Source organism: Ambystoma mexicanum, chromosome 4p (genome assembly GCF_040938575.1).
Source record: "Ambystoma mexicanum isolate Mex_15411 chromosome 4p, UKY_AmexF1_1, whole genome shotgun sequence".
Lineage (NCBI taxonomy): Eukaryota > Metazoa > Chordata > Amphibia > Caudata > Ambystomatidae > Ambystoma > Ambystoma mexicanum.
In genome coordinates, this window is record NC_090927.1 from 680,872,516 (window position 1) to 680,884,749 (window position 12,234).

The window sequence follows — 12,234 nt, forward strand, 5'->3', positions numbered from 1 at the left end:
CTTATCCCATAGTTGCCAGCACAGGATGTCCCGGTTTTCCTTGTGAATGTTCCATCGCCCTCCTTGATATCAGATCTCGCAGGGGCTTCTTCATCCCTAGTTTCAATAACACATCATCCCTCTCACATTCTATTCAGTGTTTTTCATGTAAATGTCTCATCTCCCTCTCCTACCAGGTCTCTCTGGATTTTCTACTCCCCTGGTTTTAATCATTGCAGCATCTCTCTCAGGTTATGGTCTGTGTTTTCCTTCTCCGTATTTCGTCACCATCTGATAGCAGATCTCTCCTGGGTTTCTTCACCCTTCGTTTCAATATGACATAAATTCTATCATGTTATGTTCTGGGCTTTCTTTGTCAATGTTTCATAGCTCTCTTATAACAGATCTCTCAGGGTTTTCTTCACCATTAGTTTTAACATGGCATACTTACTTTCAAGCTATTGTTCAGCGCTTTCCTTGTCAATCTTTCATCACTCTCTGGTAGCAGATCTCTCAGGGGGTTCTTCACCCTAAGTTGACGTATCTTCCCATGACTGTCAGATTATGCCTGTCACCTCTCTTAAATTCGGTTGGTTATTTCATCTTATCTCTCAGGTACTATGCTCTTCCTAATAATCAGTTTCATCATCTTCTGATTCATGGTATTCCCCAAATTCAGGGTTTCAACATTTCTTTCGGTTCCCATGTGCACCGGATACATCTTTCTTCAAGTTGAGGGTCTCTATGTGGCTCACAAGCTCTCTAGGTTAAGTCTCTCTCAGGTTCAGCTATGACACCTCTAATGTCTGGCCATCTTTTTTTAAAAAATTTTTTATTTTATTTTGATGCAGCTGACTTAATCAACTTTTCAAAATCAACAACACATTTAAATTTACAATTTCATTTAGAACAAAGAGGATTCAAACAAACTAGAAGAAGGTATTTACAAATTAAATCTTGGAAAACGAGATGGAAAACAAGCAGTTAAATGAGGAAATCTAAAATTAAGCATCAGATACATTTCAAGATAATGATAATGATCATAAATTCTCAGTGCACATCACATCAAGATTGAATATATATTTCAACAGGTAAAACGGCTTCCAAAAAGTGCACCAAGGCCTTTATAACCGAAAATCTGACACTCTTAAATAAAATGCTCCATATCTCATTATCATCCATTTCCACATACAAATTCAACAAATTATTAAAATGTTTTTCTCGCATATCCTTCAGATTAGGGCAGGAAACAATTATATGTTGCAAGGTTTCTCTTACACTTTGATCCTTACAAAAAAACGACAGAAGTTTATGTCAGCAGGAATAAGTTTGCGCCTCGCTAAAACTTCTCTCGTCGACCATAAATTTAATCTCAAGCGCAAAAGTTTGTTTCGGACGTTTGCGGATGGACATTTCAAACGATAGCCAGCCGCTTGGCCCACACATTTTATTCCAAAGAGGTTGACATCGAAATCTCGGTATTTCACACACAGATCCTAGTTTTTAATCCAATCCCATTGGTAATACTTTGTTTTGGCACGGGCCGGGTTTTCAATAAGGAACTGTAATGATATGTCAGCTTCGACTAGGGTATCCAGAACAAGATTACGCCATTTTAAAGGAAAGGCAAGAGTGGAAGCAGACAAATAGCGAGCCACCGTGCTCAGTATGTTATTATTGGTCACACCAAGCAGACTTTTGCGAAAGAAGGAGCACATCTTCCATTTGACTCTGCTACATAGAGAATTCAAACCCAGTTCGAAACGCAATATAGGCAAAGATGAGCAGTTTGGAAGATGTAGAACCCTTTTCCAAAAAGTCGCCTCAAGTCTATTCCATGAGCCATCATTTGAGTATAGCTTGGATTCGGCACCGTAGAGGAGAATGGGAACAACCTTTTGCTAATAAAACATTAGAAGATGCTTCAATGTAAATTTCACATACTTGTATACAAGAATTTTAGCCTGTGATATCAAGGTTAGTAATTTTGACTGTAAAGTGAGCAGATACTTGCCATCACTAACGGTGTTTTGAATAAAGATGCCCAAATATTTATATTCCAAAACTATTTACATAGGTTCCTGTTGCAGGTGCCAAAACCCATTGTAAGTTTTGTGTTTTCCATGAGGTCTACAAACCAGGATCTGGGATTTGGACAGATTGACTGTGAGATAATTTATCTCAGCATAATCTGATAGGGCAGATAGCAAATTCTGTAAACCTCTAGGGGTTTGTGATATTAAAAGAAGGTCATCAGCGTAAAGCATCCACGGAATACGCTGGCCACCCAACTCCGGTGCGTCTGCCATAATTCCAAGGAACGAGAGACCCATATCAAGGATAAACAAATTGAACAGTATGGACGCCAAAATGCATCCCTGCTTAAGTCCCACGAAAGTCGGAAATGAGGCAGACAGGAGAACTTCGAGGGAGAGCCTGACTCTCATGGAAGTCTCCGTATGTAACTGAATGATTAAAGCCAAAAGAGAGGATGGGCAACCAAGTGATTTTAACTTGAAAAATAGAAGGTCACGATTTATGGAATCAAAGGCTGATCGAAAATCGATAAACGCAAAATATAAAGATTGCTTCCTAGCCGCATACTGTGACTTAAGCATGTTGATGGAGATTATGTTAGGGATCGTACCAAGGCCACTAACAAAACCTGATTGAAGAGCATCCCTCTTAAAGTAATTTTTAGTCCAATCATTCAATTCTCTAAGGATCAGGCGACAAAAAATCTTACCCGACACATCGAGCAGAGAAATGGGTCTGTAGCTAGCCGGATTGGCCCGATCACCCTTCTTATAAATGGGAATGACAATTGATTGTTTGCATGACATCGGAACTTTCTGAGAGGTGTTAATGGATTCAAACATGAGATATAAATATCTGCCCAGATGTCCGGGAATTGCTTCAATTGTACATTCGATAGGCCATCCGGGCCAGGAGCTCTCGAATTACTTGCTTGTTTAATAAAGTACAATATGTCATCTTTATCAAAGCATAGATGGAATGGGGGCTGAGACTCCGACAAGGATGTGCTGAAATGTGCCAAAGGGAGAGCAAATAATTCAGAGTAGTAATGTACCCACATATCCTCAGACACATAGTTTGCTTGGACAGCAACCTGGTGACCTGCTGTTGCTTGATTTATAATGTTAAATGACTGAGAAGTATTTTTAGATGCTAGAGCTATCAACATATTACTTCCATCAGTTTGATAAAGTTTAGCCTTCATGCCTCTTACCCAATTTCTATACTTGGTTTGTATGCGAGTGAGGGCAGCTAATCGTTAGTCTGCGGGGAGCTTTAGGGCTTTCCTCTTTTCAGCCCGAAGCGTAGATTTCTTAATTCTGATTTCATGGTCAGAAATGTGTAGATGCAGTATTTGTTTTTGTTTATGTGTAGTTGAGCTTGGTTGAAAAAGCTGCTTCGATCGTAATATACAACATCTGACGGGAAATCAATCACAGCTTTGTTCTTCAATTCGGCATCATAGCATAACCTAAGGGCTTTCAGGGAGCTCTCAGACCACATTAGACAATTCCTGGCTGAGTTTACCTTGTAGGATCCCATAAGGCACGATGATTTTGTATTGGGTGTAATCGAGTTCGAACACCAAGTAGTATGCAAAATATTGTTGTCACTCACTTCTGAATCAATAATTTGAAAAGTTGTAACATTATTTAACATGTGTGCATTGACATAGATGAAATCAATAATCCCCTGGCTACGAGCACGGTGCCAAGTGGGTCTAGGTGGAGTATCCTGTGGAAAAGCACCATTTAACATGTAAAGTTTGCGGGATTCAGTGAAAGTTATCCACTTGACAAGGCGTTTTTGCTCAGATTGACAAAACGGACCCAAACAATGTAGATTTAAATCACCAGCTAAATAGATGAGGTCTGTATGCCCATCAAGAGTGACAAGATCAATGGCCTTATTTACCGATTCCATAAAACAGTAATCAGAAATACCTAGAGGGTTCCAATAGATATTAATTGTAGCACATGAAAAACATTTCCCAACAATTCTGGACATTTGTACAAATTCGTTGGGAGAGAACCAAGGTTCAATTTTTAAACAAGATGACTGCTTAACAGCAGTTAACAGACCAGAAGTTGGACGCCCCAAAAGGCGTCTCACAGCAGGTATAAAAAAAAACATCATAGTTGTTCCATGATGGCGGACTGGTCAACCAGGATTCCTGAAGCAAAATTACATCATGGTCCAACAACTGCAAGGCACGATTATTCAATAAGTGGCGATTCCCTCTGGAATTCCAGCTGATTAGGGAGAGAGCGGATTTTGAAGGAATAAGCTGCTAACATTGATTGCTTTGACAGTCAAAGTTACATGGTTGTGCAGATTGAACTTGGGTCTTATTTATATTTTGCTTTAGATGTAAATCCTGATGTTGTGTAGGTAAGCTGTCTGGTGAGTCAGGAGTTGGCAAAAGAGTAAAACCAAGCTCTGCAAATTGGGACTTCTCGGCCCAGATAACATTAACCACAACCCTCGAATTAAGCCAGAGATCTACAGAGGACCGTTTTGATGGGTCTAGGAACTCGACAAGCTCAATATCTATGCTGCCGATATCATCGAGCTCTGGGATCTCACGAAATAGTGACAGCACAGAAGCGCGATTGAGATTGTATTGTTTAGCAGGCAAGGGCTTACAACTGAGAGTCAACGAGTGTACCGCCGGGCGCTTGAATCGCGCAGTCACAGGTTTCTGTTTAAAGGTGGCGGATTATTGGGGATTGGGTGAGAAACACTACAAGCTTTAGTTTGTGAGGCAGTACAGGCCTCCAAAAACCTGGTCAGAGTTGACTGTATCAATCTTTCCACATCACCAGAGGCGACAAAATTAGAGGCAGTAACAATGTCTCCCTTCTGTAAGCTTTCTGAGCCACTGGGGTAGGTGATTCCTGCGAAACAGCTGTTACACTCTGCGCAAATGTCAGATTTTTAGAGACAGATTTAGATGACAAATACTCATCAACTGCTTGCCTTATCTCTTTGCGACGGTTTTCACCATTCAGGGTGTCCAGGGCCATGGGAGCATTAAAAGTGAAACCATTTGCTGGTGGTTTGCTGATGTTGGGGGCATTAATGGTGAGGCTATTAGATGTTAATTTTTGGGGAGTTTTTTGTGACATCTGGGCAGCCACACTTATCAGTTTACTTAAAGGGCTGTATGCCATAACAGGGTCAGCTGAAGCAGGCGATAACTTTGCCTTTTTTGCCTGCATTTGTTGGGAGTATTTTTTTGTTATTGATTTAGAGACAGAAACAGTGGATGTAACTGGAGTTGAGAGCTTCTTAATAAAAGCTTTGGTTTGAGAAGTACGCTTGGCCACAGTTTTAATATTTTTAGATTTTTTTTCTTTTAACAAGGGAGTCTTTTTGGGGTCTAAATTCACTTCATCAGGAGGATTAATATTAGCACCAAAAAGTGAATAAGAGGGCTTTTTCTGCTGATCGGCTGATGTTTCATTTACATTGTCTATTAAATCAATTATAGGGTCTAATATGAAAGGAATAGTCTGATAGGTATGAACAGATAAGGCAGCATCAGCGGGAGTCTGGGACATTACAGACTTTTTGATAATTGATATGTTATCCAGCTGTTTCAGGCTCTCAAGTCTGTTTGAGATCGTGAGTTGCTCAGCAAGTAACTGATTGAGCTGATTAGAGTGGACTTCAGCCTTTACAACTAGGACTTCCAACAACTTAGCCAAAGCTAAAATGGTACTGTTCATAGAAGTAAGAGCAATACTAATATTTACATTCTGAGTATCAACGCAGCCAACATCAGAAGAGTCCTTTTTGCCCACTTTTCTCGGGGTTGGGGCAATAAATGGCTAATTTGCCACAGAATTGGCAGCACTGATATTAATGAATAACATAGGTGATTTAGATAAATTGTCAGAGACAGTGTGAGCTGAAAAAGCAGAGGCATTTGTATCTAGGTCAATTACAGGTATATCCTTAGAGACAGACATAGAAGCTGTTTTAGCACTAGAAATATCACTTACAGATGAAACAGAGATGTTAGATACTTTAACAGACGGGGCCACAGCACCAGTTAACACGTTTTTTAGTATGATGCTATCTTTAAGGGAGACATTTTCTTTTGCAAAAGTAACTGTGGCACCGGACGTTGACACAGGTTTTAAAGTCTCACCAGAGAGTCCCTCCATTGTAGCCCTGGTGAACATTGTTTGTCCAGATGATCCCTCCACAGCAGTGTTTATGTTCGTTACTTGTCCATGCGAAATGCCCTTTATAACGGCAGATACATTGTCCGCGCGGCCATGAGCTGCTACTGGGGGATTTCCATTGATGCATGCAGCATTTTCCAAACAGCGAGAGTCCCTGCAAAAGGGGCGAATATCTATGCCTAATAAAAGCTAGGCTCTACTCTTTATATTAGATTTCATAGTGCTTATACGCGGGGTAGAGCTTAAACAAGGTTTTTTTGTTAATGTAGGTGATGAGTTATGGGAAAGGCTCGCACCATTGGAACTGTGTAGCGCGGTTACAACAGGGATTCTGGATTTTAAGGAGGTTATACCTCGTTTCATTTTGTAAAGGATTCAAGAAGTACAGGATGGACACTATAAGGAAGATGGAAAATGTACTGCTAATAAACAAACAGACCTTCACCACTTACCGCGACGAGCGCGGCAAAGCGGGACTTGCTGGGTGCGCGCGCGCGGTGCGCGCGCAGCCTCCCTTAAATAGTCCTGCCTCTAAATCGGGGCAAAGCCTAAGAAAAAGAGAAATGCGAGTTAATGGAATAATCCAGTTGCACTGTAAGTGCTATATATAATGTCCGTTATAGTGTTCACCTTCTGGGAGATGTAGTGAAGTAACAATCCAGGTAAGTCCAGGCAATCCAAAAGGTGCAGAGAGTACACAGCAGCAAAGTCTCCCGCGGCAAAGCGGGACTTCAGGAACTTGCTGGGTGCGCGCACGTGAAGCGTGCACAGCCTCCCTTAAATAGTCCCGCCTCTAAATCAGGGCAAAGCCTTCTGGGAGATGTAGTGAAGTAAAAATCCAGGTAAGTCCAAGCAATCCAAAAGGTGCAGAGAGTACACAGCAGCAGAGTCTCCAGCGGCAAAGCAGGATTTCAGGGACTTGCTGGGTGCGCGCCATGCCATCTAGATGTCTGGCCATCTAGCCTCCTGACTCTGGGTTTGAATCAGTTTTTGTAGGGACTGCTGCTCTATCCAACATAGCCCCAACCCCCAGCATTGGCTACTTTTAATTCCACATGCAATTTAATTGCCGGTTACAGATGACAGTCCACCCTCTCCAAATGGAAGCTGGGTTTCGGCATTAAGTGATAACATGCCATTTCTTCTTGAATCAGCCTCTTGAATTGGTTGAGTCATGTCCTCCTCTTGTCAATGCACTGAAATTATGGAACTCTGATGCAACCACCTCCCAGGTTACTCTTTGTGTAGTTCACTGTAGTATCCCCACAGTTTACGATGACAGCTTAGCTCGCCACCTCAAATCGGAATCCTTAGCTTTAACTGCCATGAAGCAAATCAAATCTTTCAGCAAACATTATAAAACAACAGCACAAGGCTGTGGGTTGGGCTCACTTTTTCATGTAAATGTCATGTCATTCGTTATCTCTATTTAAAAATACAGAATTGTGCCTGATGTTTTTCATGGGGGACGGGGAGGAAACTTAACACTAGCATACGAAAATGAAGCTTTTTTTCCTGGAGGATGAATTGGTTAAGTAACAACACAGATAGGTGAGGCTATGTACTCTTTCCAATCTACAGCCTATTAATGACTTGGCCATAATCTCAGGAAGCCTACGTTTGGAGAAAACTAAACATTGTGATTTTTTAAACATTTGCTGTTAAGTTATTTCTAATGGCATTTCCAGAAAATCAGCCAATTTCCTCTGAAGACCCCAGGGAGTCAGATTGAATAGCATGAGATCGTCTGTAAATGCCATCCAATGCAGGCAGATGGGTTCAAGCTCTACCAGTAGACAGTTGACATTCGCTCAGATGTCATTGATGTTAAAAAAGGATTGGGGCAGAAATTAAAAATTGCCAAGAGCCCTCCGTCGTTTGAAAAGCTTTTGACAAGACATCATCCGTCGTAATTTGACCTGCATTGCAGTTTCAGAATATAATGGCACAGTAAGTCTCAATAGGCCAAGAGCGAGAGACCAATTTTTAAGTTTGTACCATAACATATCCCTGTTGACCTTGTCAGGTGGAAGGTTACCCGCAGAGCTACACGGGAGCTTCTCTGTAGCTCTGCAGGCTACCTTCCTCCTCTGCTCCTACGCTAATTGTGTCTTTTACCTTCACACAACCAACGGGTGGGCCTATCTCTCGCTCTTCTTTCTGAGGTGAGGATGGTTCCTGAAAAGGGTCAGAATCCATAACAGCCATTTGTGTAGGAAGTTGTAAGTTATTATACAGATTAACCATATAACCAACACAACTATTATGCTTTTGAGACAAGGGAGGATAACATAAATCTCTGTTTAGGGTTTGCCTGTCAACTAAGGGGGGTTAGGGTACCCTAAATGGGATCCTGTTTACCTTTCCCTCGAGGTGTTAAACTTAGCACGCTCACCTCACTAGTCCCGAAGGGGGTGGCTCTCCCCGAGGAGAGGGGCCACATTCCTGGATTCTTCACAGTGGTTAAAATAGTTGGTTATCATTTTCTCTGAGCAGATTCAACAATCATTTGGGGAGGGTCAAGCACTACACATCCGTGATCTGGCTGCACCTCTGTCGGTTGTGAGGTGCACTCAGTGGGTTGAATGAACAAACATAGTTTACATAATGCTAGGCACATGGTGGCTCATATACACATATGTGGTAAATACCAATTTGATCTGCTTCCATATGACCTTATCTCCTTCTCTTTCTCATGGTAAGTAAGAAAGGGAGTTTTATTATGATGAGATAACCCTTCTCTGACAATAACACAATCATAAAATCACACTCTGCTCCATTCACTTCTCTTTCCCAACCGACCATGAACCCATCCCTGCCCAGAATTCGAGGCTGGATGCCCAGGCCCATCGGCACAATCTTGGATGGTCCTGACTAACACGGCAGGCAAGTACTCCTTTTCATCACTTTGTTTTGCAGAAAAACATTACATCCACTGAACCCGATGTGTGGGTCGAAAGGGCAGTTCTTTTTAGTCTGTCTAAGCTCATCAAGTCCTTGCTCTGCCTGTGTTGCCTTTTCCCACATTTCCCAATTTGATTGCTGTCACATGTTTGTGCGTGGGATACATTTCAATTCAGTTTGTTTTGTCTCCGTCCCTTCTGACAGAAGGTAGTTTCAAAATATGTGCTACAAGAGGATTTGAAACAGTTTTCACATGAATATTAAGACCCTACAATTACAGTACAAAGTTTCGCATATAATTCACAGTTCTGGAAAATTTAGTGTAGTCTTTGCTTATAAATAAATACAATGTTGAGATTGGTTGCACATTTATCAGCCGTGCTTCCAATACAATATAATCTCAACTGCTGTCTTGCTAACTGTAGAAATGTTTCCTTCGTTATATTGCACCATATAACTAATCGTGCTGCGTTACAAATGATAAACTGAAATGCTCATACATCTATTGCTAATGATATTAGTTTTACAGAATATGTATTAAACAATATGGCATTTTGATCCTACGTACACAAATATGAATTCAATACAATGAATCATCTCACTTTGAAAAACTGTGTTTTGATGTCTTATAGATTTTTGGAGTTTTTCAGTTTATTTGCAGATCATTATTAACACTCATCTCTATGCAACTGCTGTAATGTTTGCAGCAATTTAGAGGATTGTATTTGTTGGTAGATATTGGTCTGGCTTTATCTGCATCAATGTTTAATTGAGCCTGGTTTATGTGAACACATTGCAGTGATCCCAGACTCTGTGGCAAATAATGACGGTAATGGAAACCACACTGCTGCAGAGGCAAGGGTAGGAATCGTTATAAGCATATTAAAATATATCGGGTAAGCATATGCCTGATACCTCCCTCTGACAGTACATGCATACCTGTTACTCTATCCACAGAAGTAGCGTATCCCTTTCATGAACAACTACAGGAGCCATGAGTCCCTTGCAGAGGAGGGTCCACTTGCTTGTGGATATAGACTTGACTAAGTCTGACTGAAGAGACCAGCCCAAACTGAGGAAAGCAAACGGAACTAAACTCTGTAAGTTGAGGGTGGTGACTGCAGAAGACAGCGGAGTGATGACACTGGTCAAGATCTGAAAGTAATTAATTGCAAAATGCAGAACTCCATGATGTGCTGGGCAACAAGCGGTTGCTGTTTTTGGACAGAAATAACCAAATTGCTGAAAATATTTGAGTATACACCAATTGAATGGTTCCTAAAACTACAATGTGCCCAGACTCTGACCCCCTCCTCCCAACATTATGCTGGGAGCACAAAACACTCAAGGCATGCCTTTGAACTGAAACTCTGTATTGCCCAAGGAGGAGGTAAGTCAGGATCTTTCAGAAATAACTATTTCTTTTAATTATTTTAGCTAAGCTAATGTTACCATTAAAGAGATCCAGGAAGAATATGCATTGACATGCATCCCTCCATGCTTGCATACATAGCCATACATAAGAAATTACACCAGAAAAGGGCTGAAAGACCCCATTCATGAACACATGGGTTCGAATCCCATCCCCATTGCCAAATGGGCCATCTGGACACATCACTGTGACATGCCATAGTGATCCATTAATTGTCTGTGATGGTATCACAATTCCCAAGGATACCTTGTTAGTAAGCAATTTAAGCATCCTCTTGCATGTACCTTGGAAACCACTTAAACCCTAGAGCGTTGCAAAGTAATTGCACGCCTACTATTTGTAGATATCCTCCTTTGGGCTACCTCCTGGCAGGACATCTTAGAAATAACTCTGAAGTGGTGCACATATATTTTAGCAACACACAAGAGGTGATGGCTGGCAGGTTTATAATTAATCTTAACCTCTGGCATTGCTTTCGGCAACCCTCCAGACCATCGTTTTTCACATGCTGAGCTATTACAGAAAGGGGAGAGACTGTATGCAAACCAGGCTTGGTCCCAACTCAAAAGGTGCGGTCCAGCCCAAACTGCTTGGTGTGAGGAATTGCCATCCGGCAAGGGTGCAAAGCCCCAGCTTTTAAACTTTTATTAATAAATAGAATGATGAAGGTAATTCCATCTCCAAAAAGTGATAATCTGCCAAACAGATTTCTGTTTTCTGTCGACTCCATTCCAAAAGTATAGTGCACTCCTGCCCTGCCACATGAATGTAAGTGTCCCCTGAAATGCACCCCCCTTAGTGAGAGGCAATAATGGACACACCCCAGAAAGGGAATGAGGCCAGGACCAAGTGCGGGTAAGATCAAAAGAACTTTATATAATTCAATATAGGGCATGCAAAGGACTCTGCAAACTCCGGGAGCGCTCTGTCTGACAATAGCAAAGACAGCTAGTTATATTAAAAATACACGTCATGCATGAGGTAAGCTATAGGGGCCACAGAGTCTCAGGGATTGGGTGGTGTTGGCTAGGTGGCATACATTGTATACAGTTACTTCTCCACGATTGGCGGTTGGTGCTGGGCCACGTGGGGCGGGAGGTCAGCTGGGCTCATCGGGATGTAGCGCTGGGCCGGACATGCCTTGTAACAACGATTGATAGCTAAACTAACATTTGCCCTTTTGGCCACACATTCCCACCCATTCATCCCACTTCATGTGTCCTGTTGAGTTGCAACTCTTGTAAGAGTTGACCTTAGATCAATACATGGCCAGGAACATATGCGATCTGGAGTGTCTTAATACATCGGTTCGGGAGGCGCCTTAGGTTCAAACAATCAGGTCCCATGGGCGTAGTCAGGGGCATTGGCGGGGGTGCTTGACTAACCATCCTTGGCAATTTCGGTGAGGGATGGTATTATGATACAAAAAGAGTACAGCTGGCGGAAACTTGGAACAGACTCCCTCTTGATCTCCGAATGGACCAACCCTACCCTAGCTTCAGGCGGAAAGTCCTCACCTGGATACGTTCCAATGACACTTAGCTCGACCTCCCCACTGCCACTTGCTCTAGAGACCCCTGATGATTGTAACTAGATTAATTGGTTTCTGGTTAACTAGCTTTAACTGTATTTTCGCACTTGCTTGTACATGCACCTTTGTTTCTAATTTGAACTGTATAACTGTATTTT

At 41.8% G+C, this 12,234-nt stretch overlaps 1 protein-coding gene across 15 annotated transcripts in view; it reads left to right on the top strand.

The window, feature by feature from the left end:
* Positions 1–12,234, top strand: part of RIMS1 (regulating synaptic membrane exocytosis 1) — a 1,643,460-nt gene that overhangs the window by 730,765 nt on the left and 900,461 nt on the right. The window lies entirely within an intron of this gene.